Here is a 20,073-nt window from a genome sequence, read left to right as displayed (position 1 = left end):
CTAGAATAAAAATTTTATGTTCACCCAATGATACAAACAATAAATATGCAATACTGATAAAAGAACATAAGCATTTTTTATCCTGGTTCCCCTTTAACTAGGTTAGTCCAGTCCACTTACCAAGGTAATTTTTCCTTCTCAATAAGGACTTAATCCACTAATCAATTATTTGATTACAACCATAAAGACTAACAATAAATGTCTTCTTGAGAATCCTAACTACACCCTAGTTTCTCAAGGAATTACAACTCAAAGATTACATGTCAACGACTTCTCGATTAATCTAACTAACACTAAGTCACTCAAGGAAATTAAGCAAAAGGTTAAATTCAAGGATTATGTGTTCACATATTTGCTTCTACAATAAGAAAATTATAAAAAAATGAAGATCAAAAGATTACACTTAAATTGAAATATAATGCTCTAAGTGTTTCTCTCCTTTTGTTGTTCTTGATATTCTCTAAACACTTTGATTTTTTCTTTTTGCTGTGATTTTTTTTTTGCTTTTCTATTTATAAAGTGTTAGCTTGCTATGATTTCTCTTGCAATTCTTCTTTCTATTTCTCTTCACACTTTTCCAAGCCTCCAAATCCTCTTTATATAGGCAATGAAATAGATTCGTTAGAGGGTGAAGTTGGAATATCCAAAAAAATCTATTGGAGATGCTTGATAATACCATAATGGAGTAGCATGCAACATGTAATGGATGAGAGGATGAAATGAGGGAATAGACGTTGATACAATAGTACTGTCCTTTTTCAGATTTTATTAGACTAGTGGAAGGAATATTTAATCTTGTATTGGTTGTACTCTTGCCACGTATTCTTCTTCTTGTCATTATCCTCTAGTTAGAGGCTTCGAATACAAGTTGTTGAAGCTTGAGTAAAGTTCAAAGCTTGTCGTCAGAACTTGGTGAAAAAAAGACATTAAATTCTATAGGGTACATGGTCTTGATATTTCAAAGGCTTGGAATATTCGAGTTTTTCTGAGAGTCGACCTTCGGAGTCATTATCAGAGTTGATCTAGATGGATATCTTCAGAAGTGTTGACTTGATAATTCAGATGCTTGACTTCTATTTAAACACGTCTTCTTTTATTCTTTCTTTGGTTCAGAGTCGGTTTGCTTTAGATCTTGCCAATCTTCAAATTCTGCATAGATCAGACGTCAGATGCCCTTTATTCAGAATTTAGTTCGTCCATACTTGACTTCTCCAGAGTCAGAATTGGATTTCTTTTGATCTATGCACTTAACAACATAACTAGAGTACAAAATTATTCTATATACATATCAAGCTTTGTTATCATCAAAAGTCAAAGATAGTTGCAGAACCAAACTTGTTCCAACACGTCTGATGTTGATCATGGTACGAATGAAGGTGTATATAATCTGCTACTGTGCAGTTAAGATATACTCTGAAAGGCTCAGTCGCCTGATTTCCTCTGAGTGGTACAAATGCACTAGCACGAGGCATATCCTCAATGTAGGTATCAACATATGACTATCCAGATATGTGTAGGAAGTGCTGGAGGATCCATGCATGAAAATGATACATATTAATTATTAGTAATGTCGTAGCACATGTGTTATGAAAATGAAACAAAAATAGTAAAGGATGCAAATATATTATCGTGAACAATGTTAAACTAATTGTCATTTATTTGGTCTTCCACATACAACCTTCAATTTACTTGGAGTACAGGTAGACCAAACAAGTGGCCCCCTAGTTGTACTCATGAATTTGCTACAACTCAGCAAAGTATCTGGGGTAAACCACATCCTCGTAATAGGCACTCTTATCCAAAAAATGGATCTGACAGTTAAGTACAACATGTATGCTCTTAATGCGCCTATTCAATGTTGCATAACTTGTTTATAATCACTATCGACCTCCTCTGCCACTATCAGCTATTGTGCTTACATCCTCTTAAGGAATCCTAACTTAGATTGATACCTTCGGGCGTCTTCTATCTTCTTCATGGCATCCTTTGGGTCAGCTCTCAAATACGTCACCATCATCTCTAATGCCTCATCTATGATAATCCTGTCGTGGTCTAATAGTTTTCACCTAATCAGAAGATGCAACAGGCATGACACATCATCTAGTGTGATGGACATCTCACCATGTGAAAGATGAAAAGATAATGTCTCAGACGGCCATCTCTCAACGAACACTGACAACATACCATGGTTAATAGTAGAATAATTTGTCTTGCATGAGTCTTGCAACCTAGATAGCTGCATCACATAGTGAAACCATTGCTCCCGATTCTGATGCAGCCTCATAATTTTCCGATCATGGTTGGTGCATTTTAAAGCATTACGGTCCTGCAGAAAATTAAATCATCATAAGAAACTTCGGATATTATAACACATGTGTTTCAAAGAATAAATACAGATAAATTTTACCTCTCCATCCCACACGTGCTTAACAACATAGTTTGAATAAAGAGAGAGCAACGATAAATCGTATGGAACTCCTCTAAACCTCTCAGGAATAACATCAATCTGGGATGCCTCAACCTAGACTAGTGGAGCTTCTAGGGCATCAGGTAGTGACATCTTCCTCCTCCGGGTAGACGAAGTCGGAGATGCATGAACCTTAGAAGTTGACGCCTCCACATCAAACGAACTAGAACTGGTCGGTGGCTGTGAGAGTTAGGCTATTTTCCTACAAGCTGATGCATGCTACGACACTCTGATGAGCCTCAATGTATCTTAGTTATCAGTCATAATACCTAAAATTTAACCACACAAGCATACACAATAGAAAAAATCAAACATAAATAAAACACAATGAAAATAAAGGCAAAAAATACATACATACATAAGAAAATGCATTTATGAGTTTTTGGAAAATGAAATTTTGAACGAATACTGAAGTGCATTTTTGTAGTAACCTATAACTCAGCAAAAAATGAAAAATGTCAAAAATGCATGGAAATCCAGCTTTCTCACAACGCATTGCTCATCTAAACTATCTGCCAAACACATTGCTCTGTTAAATAACCTATTTAAACTACTTATTACACAATCTAATGCTCAATTCTTACAAATGTAAAGAGAATTAAAAAATGTATAGCGAAATAAAAAACTTACCAAATGTGAGTTTGATGTTGAACTCTTTGATTGATTGGATGTTGAGAGTAAAAACTTAAAAGTAAATTGAGAGAGTTTGAGAGGGTTTGAGGTTTTGAGAGAGAGTAAAAGAGAAATGAGGATGAAGAAGAGTCTGGCATGTTTTTGATTAAAAAGTCGTTTGGGGTGCATTTCTATAAGTTATACGGAGATGCATTTCCGTTATTACATTTTGACATAAAATGAAGATCTGACTCAATAATGAATTAATTGTGTCTGAATGGGTGCATCTGAAAGTATGTATTTATATTCTATAAGAGCATAATTATCGGTGTTATTTTACCGTTCCTACACAGGTTTTTATGCCACAGTGTCAGAAGCCAATGGATAATTATATGAAAAAAACGTTCTTTAGTTCACAAACGTACTCACAGTAAGCAAGCCAAAATTAATACAAGTGAGGTATATTGTGGAGTATAGTGGGACCCATTTTAATTTTTTTGAAGAGTTGAATGAATATTTAGAAAATGTAGATGAGTTGTTTAACTCATTGAAAAGAGTAAAATAATATTAAAAATTGAATGGGTCCCATTTAAAGAACTCAAATGGGTTTGATGGATGTGGGTGCTCTAAGTAATTTTTATTTTTCACAAGGGTATAGGAGTTATCTATAGAGTGAGCTGAGAAATTTTTTTCCCATAATGTTTCTTCTTAAACTGAGTTATAAAATGACAATTTTTTTATAGACCCCCATGGGGTGAGGACCCCTGCTAAAAACCCTAAAATACCCTTTTATTTCGGAGATGCATCTCCGAAATCATCCATTTTCACATTTTCAATTATTTCGGAGGTGCATCTCCGAAAACACCTATTTTTGGGTGTTTTCGGATATGCATCTTCGAAAGCACTTATTTTCCAATTTAAACGTTGGATTTAAAAAGTCGGGTCTTTTTTCGGAGATGCATCTCCGAAAAAACCCTTCCCAAAATTGGGATATTGGTTAACTCGGATATGCATATCCGAAATATCCCAATATTATAAATTTTACGTATCAAATTTTATTAACACACAAATTAAAACACAAACTAAATAAAATAAAGATGATAAACCGTACATTCAACCAAAAACCAAAAATACATTGTAAAATAAAAGAATATCAATATTCCAAATATGTCATTGGTAAATTAATCGATCAATTAAATGTTACTATATATATTAACACACAAATTAAAACACAAACTAAATAAAATAAAGATGATAAACCGTACATTCAACCAAAAACCAAAAATACATCGTAAAATAAAATAATATTAATATTCCAAATATGTCACTGTAAATTAATCAATCAATTAAATGTTACTATATATATTAACACACAAATTAAAACACAAACTAAATAAAATAAAGATGATAAACCGTACATTCAACCAAAAGCTAAAAATACATTGTAAAATAAAAGAATATTAATATTCCAAATATGTCATTGGTAAATTAATCAATCAATTAAATATTATTATATATATTAACACACAAATTAAAACACAAACTATATAAAATAAAGATGATAAACCGTACATTTAACCAAAAATCAAAAATACATCGTAAAATAAAAGAATATTAATATTTTAAATATGTCATTGGTAAATTAATCGATCAATTAAATGTTACTATATATATATATATTATATTATAAAATAATTAATATTTCTTTTGCTTTATTATATTAAATAGATAGGCTTAATTGCAAATTTGGTCCCCCTATTTAGCCATAACCACTGTCTTAGAGCATTTTTTAAGTTTTGTGTTCAATTTTGGTCCCCTTTCAAATCTGTATCTGAGGATATTTTTTAATGAGGTGTCGTTATTTTTACTTATGTGTCAATGCCATGTCATTTAATATAATTTTTAATTTTTTTTAAATTTCTTAAAATTTTCTTTTTAATAATTAAATATTTTTTAGTTTTTTTATTTTATACATATTTATTTATTTATGTAGAAATTAAATATTAGATATTCTAAAATATATGTTTGGGCCTAAACTCCAACTTCTTTATAAGTTCAACTCAATCCTCAATAGTATTAAGTCTAAAAGTATATTATAAACACTAATTTTTGGACTTAAAAATTTGATGCGGGACTTAAAGAAACATGAAGAGTTCACCAAACGTGCTTTTGCCACATTCATGACCATCTTTCTCATACTAATCGGTATCACACTACTTGTCCTATTGCTTGTCTACCGTCCACACAATCCTCACTTCACCGCCGTTGGTGTCTCCGTCTATGGCCACAACACAACCTCACCATCTTTCCTCTCTGCCACCTTGCAGTTCAACGTCCTCATAAATAATCCAAACAAACGTGTCTTAGTTTACTATGACAGATTCTCAGCTTTTGTTTCATACAGAAATCAAGCCATAACACCACAAATCATGCTACCACCGTTATTCCTAGAAAAACACATCCAGGTTTCATTGTCTCCGGTACTCAGAGGCACCGCGGTTCCGGTGTCGGTAGAGATATAAATGGTTTGATGATGGACAGAGCCGTCACAAACTTTTGAGAGGCCCTGTCTAAGAAGTTGGAGTTATCTTTAATTGAATCGTGAAATTTTTTTAAGGGGATCTATTTACGCGTAAATTAACAGTGGACTAGATAACTGGAGGCCCTTTTTGCCATAGCTTAAAAATGAAAAAATGTGAGGCCCTGTGTTGTAGGTCGCTTTCACAGGCCATGTGCTATGCGAGATACTTTGAATACCATGCGGGTTCATTCCATCAGTAGACAATGACAAGCGAAGGTTTCTTGCTTCTTTTCTAAATTCAGGATATTCACTATTAACTTTCATCCACTGTGGTGAGTCTGCCGGATTTCGCAACTTTCCATCAATAATTCTTTCATCTGCATGCCAAGTCAAGTGTCTTGAATCGGTTTCACTACGATACATGCGTCTAAATCTCGGAATTATAGGAAAATACCATAAGACTTTGGCCGGAAACAACTTTTTCTTATATCGAGGGGCACCGCATTTAGGACACTCATTCAACGCTGCATACTCGTTTCGAAACAAAACGCAATCGTTTGGACATGCATGTATCTTATCATAGCTCATGCCAATAGAGGACAACATCTTTTTGGCTTCATACGTTCGATTGGGAAGAACATTATCCTCTGGTAGCATATCTTTCATAAGGGCTAATAACTCTGTGAAACTTTTATCCGACCGTCCATTGTCCGCCTTTAAGTTGTACAACTTTAACACCGCAGACAATCTTGTGAATTTTGAACAACCATCATACAATGGTTTCTCTGCATCGCTTACCAACCTCTCGAACATTTTGGGACAATCCTCAAGATCTTCTTCAAGCGCTTCTGCAATCTCTTCGACTCGATCACAATCATATGTGTCTGTGCAATCGTCGTTTGAAGCATACTTCGTATTACACCTCGACTCAACATTCCCATTACTTTTATCACCATGCAAACTCCAAATTGTATAACTTCTATCAATTCCAAACCGTAGTAAATGCAATGCCAACTGATTCCCGTCAACCTTATCCTCATAACAGCAACCCATGCAAGGACACGCCATTCGAATCGGGTCTTTGGAGTGCACAACCGCAAACTTAACGAATTCCCATACCCCTTTCTCGTACTCTTTCGACAATCGGTTTGAATTCATCCATGTCTTATCCATGTCTTAATAAAGCTAAACAAAAACGATCAAACTTTCACTCTTCACAAGTAACTCCTATAGCGAATTCAATTCACAAAGTTAGTAAGTTCATCACTTAACGATTAACGAAATTGACATCAAGAATATTCCACATGTCGGAATAATGAGTATTACTTAATATAATCTAAAAGTTACAAAGTTAGTAAGTTCATCACTTAAAAATCAGAGAATATTCCACATGTCAGAATAATGAGTATTACACTACACCAATGAGAATGACACAAAGGGACATGGCAGTTCAATTGTTAGTGTTTTGTTCTGTTTTTATTCTGGAATCAGAGAAAATAAGCCACAGGCTGGTAGGGAAAAATTATGTTACAGAATTATTAGATTTAACATGCAACCTCTCTAGTCTACCACAAATATATTATAACATAAACCTCTCTTATCTATTAAAACAATATTAAAACAGTTTAGAATCTATCACTCATGTTAAAACTTCAATACATTAAAACATTAACACAGTTTAGAATCTATCACTCATGTCTTAATTAATCTAAACAAAAACAACTAATTATTAAGGCACATAACGGTATAATGCATTTCTGTTAAAACACAAATGATACACGGAATGAATCCGAAGCAATAAAACGCAACATATTACTTTGGCGAGAGAGAACAATTAATTACCTGTATAGTAGTAAGCAACTTCTAGACCCACACAATATAAGATTCTTGAAAACGATCAAACTTTCACTCTTCACAAGTAACCCCTATCTAGCAAAGATATTCCTGAAAAATATAAAATAAAAAACTTAATTGAAGAGTATAAAATAAAATCAAGGCACTTGTGGTATGTGTAATAAACCAAATATGTCTGTTATCATAAAAAAATAATAATCATATAATTGTTACCAGATACACATGGCCGACTTTGAAGATGTGCAAAATAAGTTATGACACAGGACATCAAATTTTTCACAGAATAATTGATTTTAAATAAGACCTCATAATATAATAATTTTGTCAGGATTGAACTTAGACTAACCAATACAGAACTTTTAAAAACTTAAGACGGCCCTGATCAACTCTAGGAATTATATTTTAAAGTCATGACGTATAACATTAACTAATATATTTCCACAACTAGATATGGCAAGTGAGATATGACTAAATTTATATTATTACTTCTTTTCTTCATGATAACCTAAATTAAATTTTATATTGTTTTTTGTTCTGATTTTTTTTTGTTACGTGAACTTGTGAAAATAGGTAGTTGTTGAGCATTTTCAGCTGTGGCTGCAATGGAGAGTATCCACCAAATAACAACGGGTGAGTTAGTGTCACTATCAGAGCAAGAACTAGTAGATTGTGTTAAGTTCAAAAGTGAGCAAAACAAGAATTAACTCATGGTTTTATCATGCTATTAGTATATCCGGGCAGCCACAACAACAATAGTAAATCATGGTTTTATTGTTAAGTAAGCTAAACAAAAACACAATTAGTTTTCAACATCAATATGAATATCAACGCAATTCTACAATGTTCAATCTTTCAAATCTTTCAAATGGATTCTCACTCGATTTCTCTCGATTGCTTTCTCTCATCATGGATTCTCGATATGAACATCAATATGAATAACAACAATTAGTGTTCAACATCAATATGAACATCAATATGAACAACAATAAGTGTTCAACATCAATATGAACATCAATATGAATAACAACAATTTGCAAAGACCATCTCTCTCGATTGCTTTCTCTCATCATGGATTCTCACTCGCGATTTCTCTCAATAATGTTCAATCTTTCAAATGTCAAAAACAGAAATACCGCAACAATCATTCAAGAACTATAAACCCCAATCCCAGTCAATCCCTAAATAACCCAAAGTTTCATCAAATGTCAAAAACAGAAATATCCCAACAATCATTCAGAATCAGAGCATACAGGTTACACAGTACTGATACAATCGTAAATGAAGACAACTTGAAAATGGAAGAACCTTTAAATCGTGTACCTCCTTCGTCTTCTCTTCTTTAGAGATTCTTCTCCAGCTTTACTTCTTCAGCGTTCTCGAGTTCTTCTTCGTCTTCGTCTTCTGGGCGTGGGTTGTGGAGGGTATTTTTATGGAGGTTAAGTGCTGCGGTTTTGAGGATGACGTTCAGTTCTTCGTCTTCGTCTTCTTCAGCGATGGAGTTTTGAGGTTTTGAGGTTGAGTTTGCAGATTCTGGGCAGCGAGCGATGGCAGAGAAAGAGGATTAGGGATTATGAAACGCATTAGAATAATTTTGATTTTAAAATTTTTAATTATGAAACAGCTATGAAAGCGCTTTTGAAAAGCGCCTTAGTACCCATGGCTATACCAGCGCTTTTTAGGGTAAAAGCGCTCTTGTACACCACCCCCTATAGCAGCGCTTTTGAAAGCGCTTTCATAATCCCCCTATAAGAGCGCTTTTGAGAAGCGCTTTCGTAACCCCCCCTATAAGAGCGCTTTCGTAACCCCCCTATAAGAGCGCTTTCGTAACCCCCTTATAAGAGCGCTTTTTTTGCGTGTTTTTTTATTTTATTTTTAGCGAAACCTATACCAGCGCTTTTTCCTAAAAACGCTTTCGTAGGGGTGCTGCTAAAAGACAAATTTGGCATAGTGTTTGCACACCTTCAAAGACAGTCCTGATGATGGATGAAGGTTATGGAGTAGTGGGTGTGAAACTGGTGTTTCTTGAAAGGTTGAGATGGAAAGCTGGTGCAATAAAGAACAACACATTATGGTTTCTATGGAAAGTGTGATGTGCTGATTAGTTTGAAGAAAGGTTTTGTGGGTCAGGTTCCACTGCTTGGTACTCCACCTTACTACATTGACATATGAAATTAAGCTATGTCCAAAAACAAAATTTCAAGTGTTCTAAAAAAAAAAGTGTAATAAAATGTTATGTTGTTCCATTTTCTTTTTCTTTTTGAATTCAGATATTAGCATATGTTACGTAAGAGTTTGAATTTTTTGGGCTTGTTTATGAAACCAGTGCATGTGTTAGACTAGATTTTTATTTCTTTATTTTTTCTAAGAATGTTATTGCTGGAGTGATGAATAGTGTGTACACAGAATATATATATATATATATATATATATATATATATATATATATATATATATATATATATATATATATATATATATATATATATATATATATATATATATATATATCAAAGATAATAATGAATAGTAAGTTTTTATGAGACTATGAATTTTAATGGTGGGTATCGCATCTAGGTATTGAAGGCTCCTCCGCCATTGGAGTTTGATTCTAAAAATGTACGAAGATGGATAGGCTCCTCCTGCATTGAATTGGGAATATAGGCGAAAACGAAGAAGAACATCATAGTTAGTAGTGCGAGGAAGTGTGATGGTGGTGAAATGAATAGAAGCGATTTGAAGAAATGCGTAGCAGAGAGAAAGATTGAATAGAAGAAAATGGAATATAATAGTAAGAAGAAAGAGTATAGTTGTAATTGTGGAAGATGATAATGAGTTAAGATCATCTTCATTTCTCAAAAGGAATAGAGAATACAATTACTAAAATATTAGTGTATAAATGTAAATATTCTTGAAATGTGTGACATATAATTTATATAATTTAACTTGTATTTAATGAAAACAATGATAATGGTACTCTCCATTTCTTTTGAGAAATGGAGAGGATCTCATCCCGATGATAATGAATTCTTGAAGTTACCGTAATGTAACTAAGCACCGATTTGTAATTGGTGAACTTTTCTTGTTCCTTTAAGTCCCACATTGAATATGTAAGTTCAAAAACCAGTGTATATAACATACTTTTACACTTGACTTGTTGTAATGTTAGAGTTTGCACTATACTTGTAAATAAGTTGGAGTTAAGGCCCAAACATATATTTAGAATATTTAATATTTAATTTCTAAATAAAGAAATATTTTATAAAATAAATGAATAAATATTATATAAAATAGGTGAATTCTTATTTACCCAACTTTAAGGTTATCTTTAGTGTAAAATGCATTGAAAACATCAAACAAGGTACACTACCCATCATTTAATTATTAAAAAGAAAATTTTAAGAAATTAAAATAATAAATTAAAAAATTATATCAATTGACATAAAATAACTAAAAATATTTAATTATTAAAAAGAAAATTTTAAGAAATTAAAATAATAAATTAAAAAATTATATTAATTGACATGTCATTGACACATAAGCAAAAATAACGTCACCTCGTTAAAAAATATCCTCCGAATAAATATTTTGATTTTCTGATATGCATATCCGAAAAATCCCAAGACCCAAAAAAAAATGATATTTTCGAATGTTCCAAAATCACATTTTTTCAGAAAAACGTACATTCGGAGATACACATCCGAAATATAAAAATATTTATGGAATTTCGCCGCGGATGACTAAGAAGTGCTTAGAAGGTAGGGAGGTATATAAAGAAATTGTCCATAAAATTCCTTTGTGATTTTTCATAAATATGGGCCAACAAAAAAAAAAGTCCATATGCTATTTCCACACTTTTTTTAAAATAAACAGTGGACCTAACTTTAAAATAAATCCACCAACACGTATTTTCACTGTATCTTATTATTCTACAAAGCTTTACTTATTAGCAAAATCTATATAAATATATTAAAAGTAATTCTTTTCCCTATTTTTTTTTTTTGTGTTACAGATAAAATTGAAATAATTTAGAATGAAACATAGGAGAATGAAACAAATTAAGGTCTTATTATATTATTTATGTATTTTATGAAGTTGTTTGCAAAATTAACAAAAATGAAATTTTATTACAAAATAAAATAAGGGTTTAATGGATATGCACTGACAGTGTAAAATAGTTTTACACTGTCATCCAATAAAAAATTATAAATTTGCCATGTCATTAAAAGTTTTTTAAAATAAAAGAGGGCTTTAATTGGATACATAGTTGTGATTGGTTGACACTGTCAGTGCATCACCTATTTTCTCATAAAATAATCAGTCAAAGAAATTATGGTAGATGTTATAATATGATGGAATGGATAGAAATATTAATTTGCATTCGTAAGTGAACATTCTCACAGAAACTGCTTTAATCATAATCAGAAAGATTTTCATATACATAAATTCTTGAAAAATAAATTAAATTAAGAAAAAAAAAAGCAAAATTTTGTTCTTCGTCATTTAACCAGCTGAATGGATACTTATGCATGCAGAGACATTAGATATCAAAATGCGGGCGGATTCGAAGTTGTCACATATCATTTATTCATTTTTAAAAAGATAAATTTTAACCATTAAATTATTTGGTCAAATAAAAAAAAAAAATTCTTCATCTTATCACTTGGTGATGGATGCTTGCTCTACAACCTCTTATATGATTCGGTATGTATCATTTTTTTGTTGAAGTATGAAAGATTAAGATGTAAGAAAACATACAAGGAAATAATATTAAATATTACTAAAGGTTTGTGACGGAAGAAGAAATAGGTCATTCATTATTCAATGGGTGACGTAAGACTTGTTAGGAAGAGTGACAACAGGAGAGGTGATGCCATGAATGGGGTAGGTAACTAATCGCATGCCATATTTTAAATGAGTCTTTATTGTTGAAAAAGACAGATTATTTTATGGAGATGATGGGAAAATAATTCAGTAATTGCGAATTTTAAACCAAATTGAGTTTATATTTCAATTACATTTTCATATTAATTTAAGAAACTAATGTATGGTTGACTCTGGTTGTAAAAAACTAATCAGCTTTTTAAACTTGTTCAAACTCAGTTATGTTGCAATTATAAGATTAAGTTATTACGATTGAGCTAGTATTTTGAGTGTATTATTAAATGATTGTGAATGCATTCATCAATAATTTCAATGGGTTTATGATGATGGACAAGCACAACAAGATTAGGACCAATCCTTAAAAACATACCCCGCGTAACTACCACCATGTGTCAACTAGCTTAGTATTACTATTCAACTATTCATTCATGTATTCAAACATACAAATAAGTATGTCGGGGTGTCATTGGTGGTAGTTGAGGTGAAGAACCAATGGTAACTTATAATTAGGATTGGGCACCGTAGAACTCGGCCTAGCCCGATAGAAATCGGAAAAAGAAAGGAAATGGGCGGGTTGAATGGGTCAATTGGGCCTAGTGGTTTAGTTTAGGGTTTAACGAGGTTTATTTGGGCGGATCGAGTACAAAATGATAAACCACGGGTACTCGGACCGACACGAAAGAAATAATAGAAACAACACGTTTTTGCCAAACATAAGGGTAATAGTCTCAGTCAATACATTTTTCCCCCATTCAGTTTCACAAAAAATGGAACCCTAGCATAGGCTCCACCTCCTCCTCCACCGCCCATCACGTCACCATCTTCCCGTGAATCATCGTCGTTTCTCACTCTCTTCTCGTGAATCATCATCGTCATAAACTCTCTTCTCATCAATCACTGCATTCATTCACATCTCCTATTGTCACTCACAAGTGTGATTTTGTTTTTGTTTAAATTTTGTTTGAAACTAATGGTATGTGCTGGTTGTGTTGATTTGTGATGGTTTATTCACCCATTATGCTTGATTTGTGTGAATTTGAAGTGTTACTTTTTGTCCTGTGATTTTACTTTTATTTTAGAGGTTTTGTTTTTGTTGTTCATCCCCTAGGCTTGATCTATGCTAACATGAATCCTTGATTTCAGTAACTGAATGTTAATACACATGGTGATGATAGATTATTTATACACATGGTGATAGTTAGTATCACAAGTTGGTACATAAACTTCATCAAACAAGCTAGTAATATTATTAATATCACATTCAATTTTGTATCACAACTGATAACTATATTATTAACAGAAAAAATTTCTTGAAAATATCAACAATCTCATTTGGACCAGCCCTTGTCTGCATGTAATCATCAATCTTATTAAGCTCCTGAAACAGAAGTCACAACTAATCAAATATACCGGAATTAATGATAAGGTCTTTTGTCGAAATCAAGAGGACCACATTCAGTTAACCGTGTTAGAAAAAGATCCTAAAAGAAAAACATTATTACAAAACCAGTTAAAAACAACAACAATGATAACTTTGATGATAGAGACTAAATCAGTGGAAGACCACCAATGTTTGATAGAGAGAACTTCGATTACTGGAAAGATAGAATCGAGAGTTTCTTTCTAGCTCATGACGCTGATCTCTGGGATATGGTAACAGATGGTTACAAACATCCGGTCAATGAAAGTGGTCAAAAGATCGAAATAAAAAGCATGACTGGTCAATAGAAGAAAGAGTTCAAAAATCATCACATGGTCAAAACTATACTTCTAAGTGCTATTTGTCATACCCCAAAATTTACCCGATACGATTCACGTCTATTAATTTATTGAGGGTATCAAAATTAGGAGTTATGGGGTTTAACATTTGTATTGTTAAACCAAATTTCTTATAAAAAAAACCTTCTAATTGAATGTGAGGGTGTATCTATAGGATGTCCTTTGAGCCCAATTGAAAATTTATGCCCATTAACTTGTTCCTAATTTTTAATTTTTAATTTTTTGTTTAAATTATATATTTTAGTTTTTCCCTATTTAAAACATTTTTTTCTAACATTAATTTCTTTTTATACAAACTATATATAAATTATTATCTTTATTTTATTATTTAGTTAGTATTATCATTAAAAAAAATCTATTATATCAATTATATTAATATTACTATTAATCATTATTATTATTATTATTATTATTATTATTATTATTATTATTATTATTATTATTATTAAAATCAAATCTTATATACAATAAAAGTCCAAATACAAAATCAATCTAATTTACAAATTGAATCAAATCCTAAAAACCTAAATTAAAATCAAATCTTATTTCATGAATCAATTTACAACAAATCAAATATATTACAATCAAATACAAATCAATCTAATCTAATCAAATCTAAAGATTATAACAGATTGAATCTAATCTTACTAAAATAAATCTAACCCTAAGGCTATATAAACTAAAACCTAATCTAAGAGAAAAAAAAAAGAAAAAGAGGAATTAGAGTTGGAGAGCCGCGAATCCATAGCCTTCAACCTTGCGAAGACACCTGCGAGCAAAAAAGAAGAGGATTAGTGAAGATATTGGAGCTTACACGATCCAGAATAAAAGACAAAAGGTAACAAATCGGACTTAGCTTAGGTTATTATGTCGAATGCATGTGTGTTTTGGTCTTGGTTTCTGGAAATTCGGGGATTAGGGTTCTAATCTAGGGTTAGAGTTCTTCGTGAAATTGTTAGGGTTCTTAAATAGGGTTAGGGTTCTCGGGGTTTGATTGAAGAATTGTTAGGGTTCTTGAATAGGGTTAGGGTTCTTGGGGTTTGATTGAAGAATTGTTAGGGTTCTTGTTTTTTTTCTCTAGATTATTATTAAACTAGAACTATACCTCCCTGCGCCCTAAAACAAAATTAATTTATTTATTAAGTTCTTAATCATTTTGTTAATTGATTTTTTTATGCAAATTTTTTTAATCGATTCGATTAATAGTCGCGTTGATAAAAAAATCATATTTTAATTTAACGAAATATATAAAGATTAATTTTTAGTAAAACGTTTATATCAAGGTGACTTCGCTAATTGTTTTAATCAAATCAATTGATTACGATAATTAGCGACAAAATTATTTTTGTCAAGCTAATTTAGGATAGGGTCGATTTGTTAATTATTTTAATCAAACCAATTGATTACGATGATTAATAATAAATTATTCAATTTACTTTAATTTAAATAATTTATTTGAACTGGTTCTATTTACTAAAGGTTTTAATCAATTCAATTGGTTACGATAATTAGTAATTCTTTATTAATTTGTTAATTATGTTGATCAAATCAATTGATCAACGCGATTAATAAAATTTCAAAATATTAAAAAGGGTTGTATGCCATATAATAAACTGTTAATATCTTCATAAACTGCGAATTACACAAAACTGCGACAATTACCAAACTGCGTACGGTAATTTAAAACACACTTTAACTTACAAACTTCAAAGGCATACAACCTCTAAAAAACACCAGCATATCCCGAACTACGTAGACTCTGATCCTCCATAAGGTGGTACGTAGGCACTTGGTAACAAGGCGAGTCCCCTTCCCCAAAATTTCAATAAGGCTAATATTTGCCCTATTTGACTGTCTGTCACCTTTCTTTATTAGCCATAAACCTTTGCCTTAGACAAAACCTTAGGAAAGGGTTAAGGGTGCCTAACACCTTCCATTGACCTAATTATAATAAATTATCCAGATCTCTAAACTTCGTAGGATTTCCTATTCGCCTTGGCAGAATAGGTGGCGACTCTAAAATCTAAATTTTTAGGGCAGGTTGCTACACTATTTCATACACACAGTATGAGAAGATCACAAACAGAGATTCAGCCAAAAACATCTTTGATTCTTTGAGAATGACGAATAAAGGAAACACTCAAGTCAAAGAAACCAAAGCCCTTGCACTCATTCAAAAGTACGAAGCTTTCAAAATGGAAGAAGGTGAAACAGTTGAGACTATGTTCTCAAGGTTTCAAATTCTTGTTGCTAGACTGAAAGTTCTGGACAAATGATACTCAATAGCTGATCACGTAAAGAAAATCATCAGAAGCTTGCCAAAGAAATGGATACCCATGGTCACAGCTTTGAAGCTTGCCAAGAATCTGAACGCAATATCTCTTGAAGAACTCATCAGCTCCTTGAGGAGTCACGAGATAAAACTTGAAGAAGATGAAACCCAAAGGAAAGGTGTGTTACTTGATCTTAAATCTAAAAATAAGTTTAAAACTAATGCTTTTCAAGCAGAAGAAGAAAGCTCTGGAAGTTCCTCTTCAAAAGAAGACGAATTGTCTCTTCTCTCCAGAAGGGTCCAACAACTTTGGAAGCACAGACAGAAGAAATTCAGAAATTCCAGAAGATCAAAATATCACTCTGGATCATCCTCTGGACACGGGAAGGCCAGAAGTAAGGATATCGTATGTTACGAATGCAAGGAACCTGGTCGCTACAAAAGCGACTGTCCCAAACTTCAGAAATAGAAACCAAAGAAGAGCTTTAAAGAAAAGAAGAAAAGTCTAATGGCTACATGAGACGACTCCGAATCTTCTGGAGCAGAATCTGAATTAGAAGATGAATGTGTCAGCATTCCCCTTATGGCTAGTATATCAAGTGATGACAGTTCATCAGAATCAGAATCAAACTCAGAAGAGGTATTCTCTAACTTTTCTAAATCTCAATTAGAAGATAACTTATCATAAATTCTTGAAAAATATCAAAAACTTCGAATCAAATACAAGAACCTGAAACATGGTCTGGTATATGATTCTAAGCAATCTAGAGAACTAAAAGCAGAAAATTCTGAGTTAAAAGAAAATCTTTTAAAACAAAAAAGTGAGAACTCAGTTATCGAAAATGAGTTACAACAAACTCAGGAAGACTCTGACTCAGAAGGTTCAACTAGTTATGATAGGGTCATAAAACAATATGATCACAACTTTCAAAAATTTCTAGCTAATTATAGATCGAAGCAAGATGGCTTCAATGATATATGGTGTTAGTGGAAATGCTAGAAAAGGTATAGGGGTATGTGAAACCTAAAGGGAAAGAACCATATCAACCTAAGCATGTTGATGATATGATCATAAAAATCACACCTATAAACTCTCACTTCACATATGGTCACACACATGATATTAAATATACTAGCAACTCTTATCTTACAAATTCTAGTGAGAAATCAAAACTCAATCAGAATTAGTAAAATCTAACAAACAAGGATCCAGAAAAAGATATGGGTACCTAAGGATAAAATTATCTATGTTGTAGATGTCCTTAACAGCAAGATTGAAACACCAATCATGGTACCTGGACTCTGGATGCTCTTGACGCATGACGGGAAGAAAGCATATGTTCCAAAGTCTGGAACTTAAAGATGGAGGTTTTGTAGGTTTCAAAGGCAATTAGAAAGGAAAAATCATTGGCTCCGGAACTATCGATAACGATACACTTCCCTATATATATAATGTTCTGCTAGTAGACGGATTAATGCATAACTTGTTATCCATAAGTCAATTAAGTGATAACGGTTATGACATTATCTTTAATCAAAAGTCCTGTAAAGCAGTTAGTTAGAAAGATGGAACTATCTTATTTAATGGTAAGAGAAAGAACAACATTTATAAGATAAAACTTTCTGAACTGAAGAGTCAGAATGTAAAATGCCTTATGTCTGTTAACGATGAACAATGGGTCTGCCACAGAAGATTGGGACATGTTAGTATGAGAAGAATATCTCAGATTAACAAACTCAATCTGGTCAGAGGACTTCCTAACCTGAAGTTCAGCTCAAATGCTCTGTGTGAAGCATGTCAGGAAGGCAAGTTTTCAAAAACTTCCTTTAAATCTAAAAATGTTGTCTCCGCCTCTAGACCATTAGAACTTCTTCATATAGATTTGTTTGGACCAGTGAAAACTGCCTCAATCAGTGGTAAGAAGTACATATTAGTAGTCGTAGATGACTATAGCAGATGGACATGGGTAAAATTCTTAAAACACAAGGATGAATCACATACTGTGTTCTCTAACTTCTGCAATCAAGTTCAAAATGAAAGAGTTTAGAATTGTAAAAGTCATAAGTGATCATGGTGGAGAGTTTGAAAACAAATGTTTTGAAAAACTTTTCAATGAACACGGAATTTCTCATGATTTCTCGTGTCCTAGAACTCCTCAACAAATTGGAGTTGTAGAACGCAAAAATAGAACTCTACAAGAAATGGCCAGAACCATGATCAATGAGACTAACATGGCTAAACACTTCTGGGCAGAAGCAATAAATACAGTATGCTACATCCAGAATAAAATCTCTATAAGACCTATTATGTAAAAGACTCCTTATAAATTGTGGAAAAATAGAAAGCCAAACATTTCATATTTTCATCCTTTCGGATGTACTTGCTTTATTTTAAATACTAAAGATCAATTAAACAAGTTTTGTTCTAAAGCAAAAAAGTGTTTAATGTTATGATACTCTGAGCATTCAAAAGGCTACAGAGTGTACAACACTGAAACACGAATTGTGGAAGAATCCGTTAACGTAAGGTTTGATGATAAGCTTGGCCCTCAAAAGCCAAAGTAGTTTAAATCTCTTGCAGATATAGAAATTGAAATTGAAATTGCAGGTGCCAAAGACACAACTTCTGAAGTAGAAAGAAAAGAAGATCAACTAAATTCTGATATAGTTAGTACAAATATTCCAACAACTTCTGAAGAGCTCACCCAGAAAAGATTCTCCAAAAGTATTTTAGCACATTCTAAAGATAAAATTCTGGGAAAAGTAGATGACCCAATCAGGACAAGATCTTCATTCAGAAATACTGAAGAGTCTCTTATGGGATTAGTATCTCTGATTGAACCCACGTCCATCGATGAAGCACTTCCTAACAACGATTGGATACTTGTAATGCAAGATGATCTTAATCAATTCACCAGAAATGATGTATGGGATCTAGTTCCTAAACCCAAAGACTTTAATATTATTGGAACAAAATGGGTTTTGAGAAATAAACTGAATGTGAAAGGAGAAGTTGTCAAAAACAAAGCTCGATTAGTTGCACAAGGTTATAGTCAGCAAGAAGGAATAGACTATACAGAAACCTTTGCCCCAGTCGCCAAGTTAGAATCTCTCAGACTTTTAATTTCTTTTGTTGTAAATAACGACATAACTCTATATCAGATGGATGTCAAAAGCGCATTTCTAAATGGATACATCGATGAAGAAGTTTATGTCACCCAACCCCCTGGTTTTGAAGATTCAAAACACCCAGAGTTTGTCTACAATCTCAAGAAATTGTTATACGGTCTTAAACAAGCTCCTAGAGCTTGGTATGAAAGACTAAGTAACTTTATCTTAGAAAATGGTTTTACTAAAGGGAGGGTAGACACGACCTTTTTTCTGTAAGTCATTTAAAAATGATATTCTTATCTGTCAAATTTACGTTAAAGATATAATTTTTGGATCTACTAAAGTCTCCTTGGGCAAAAAATTTGCTAAGAACATACATGCTGAATTTGAGATGAGCATGATAGGTGAACTCAAATTCTTTATGGGAATCCAAATTAATCAAACTCCAAAAGGTACTTACATACATCAAACCAATTCTGTTAAAGAACTTATGAAGAAATTTGATATGTCAGAAAGTAAACCAGCCAAAACACTAATGCATCTGACATGTATTCTAGAGAAAGAAGAGGTAAGTAA

General features: G+C 32.4%; 1 pseudogene; it reads left to right on the top strand.

Moving 5' to 3' along the window:
* Positions 1-5,205: 5,205 nt before the first annotated feature.
* Positions 5,206-9,623, top strand: LOC131628450 (NDR1/HIN1-like protein 12; annotated as a pseudogene).
* Positions 9,624-20,073: the final 10,450 nt, after the last annotated feature.

The sequence above is a fragment of the Vicia villosa genome, unplaced genomic scaffold (assembly GCF_029867415.1).
Source record: "Vicia villosa cultivar HV-30 ecotype Madison, WI unplaced genomic scaffold, Vvil1.0 ctg.000455F_1_1, whole genome shotgun sequence".
Classification (NCBI taxonomy): domain Eukaryota; kingdom Viridiplantae; phylum Streptophyta; class Magnoliopsida; order Fabales; family Fabaceae; genus Vicia; species Vicia villosa.
This window is presented reverse-complemented; position numbering and strand designations above follow the sequence as displayed.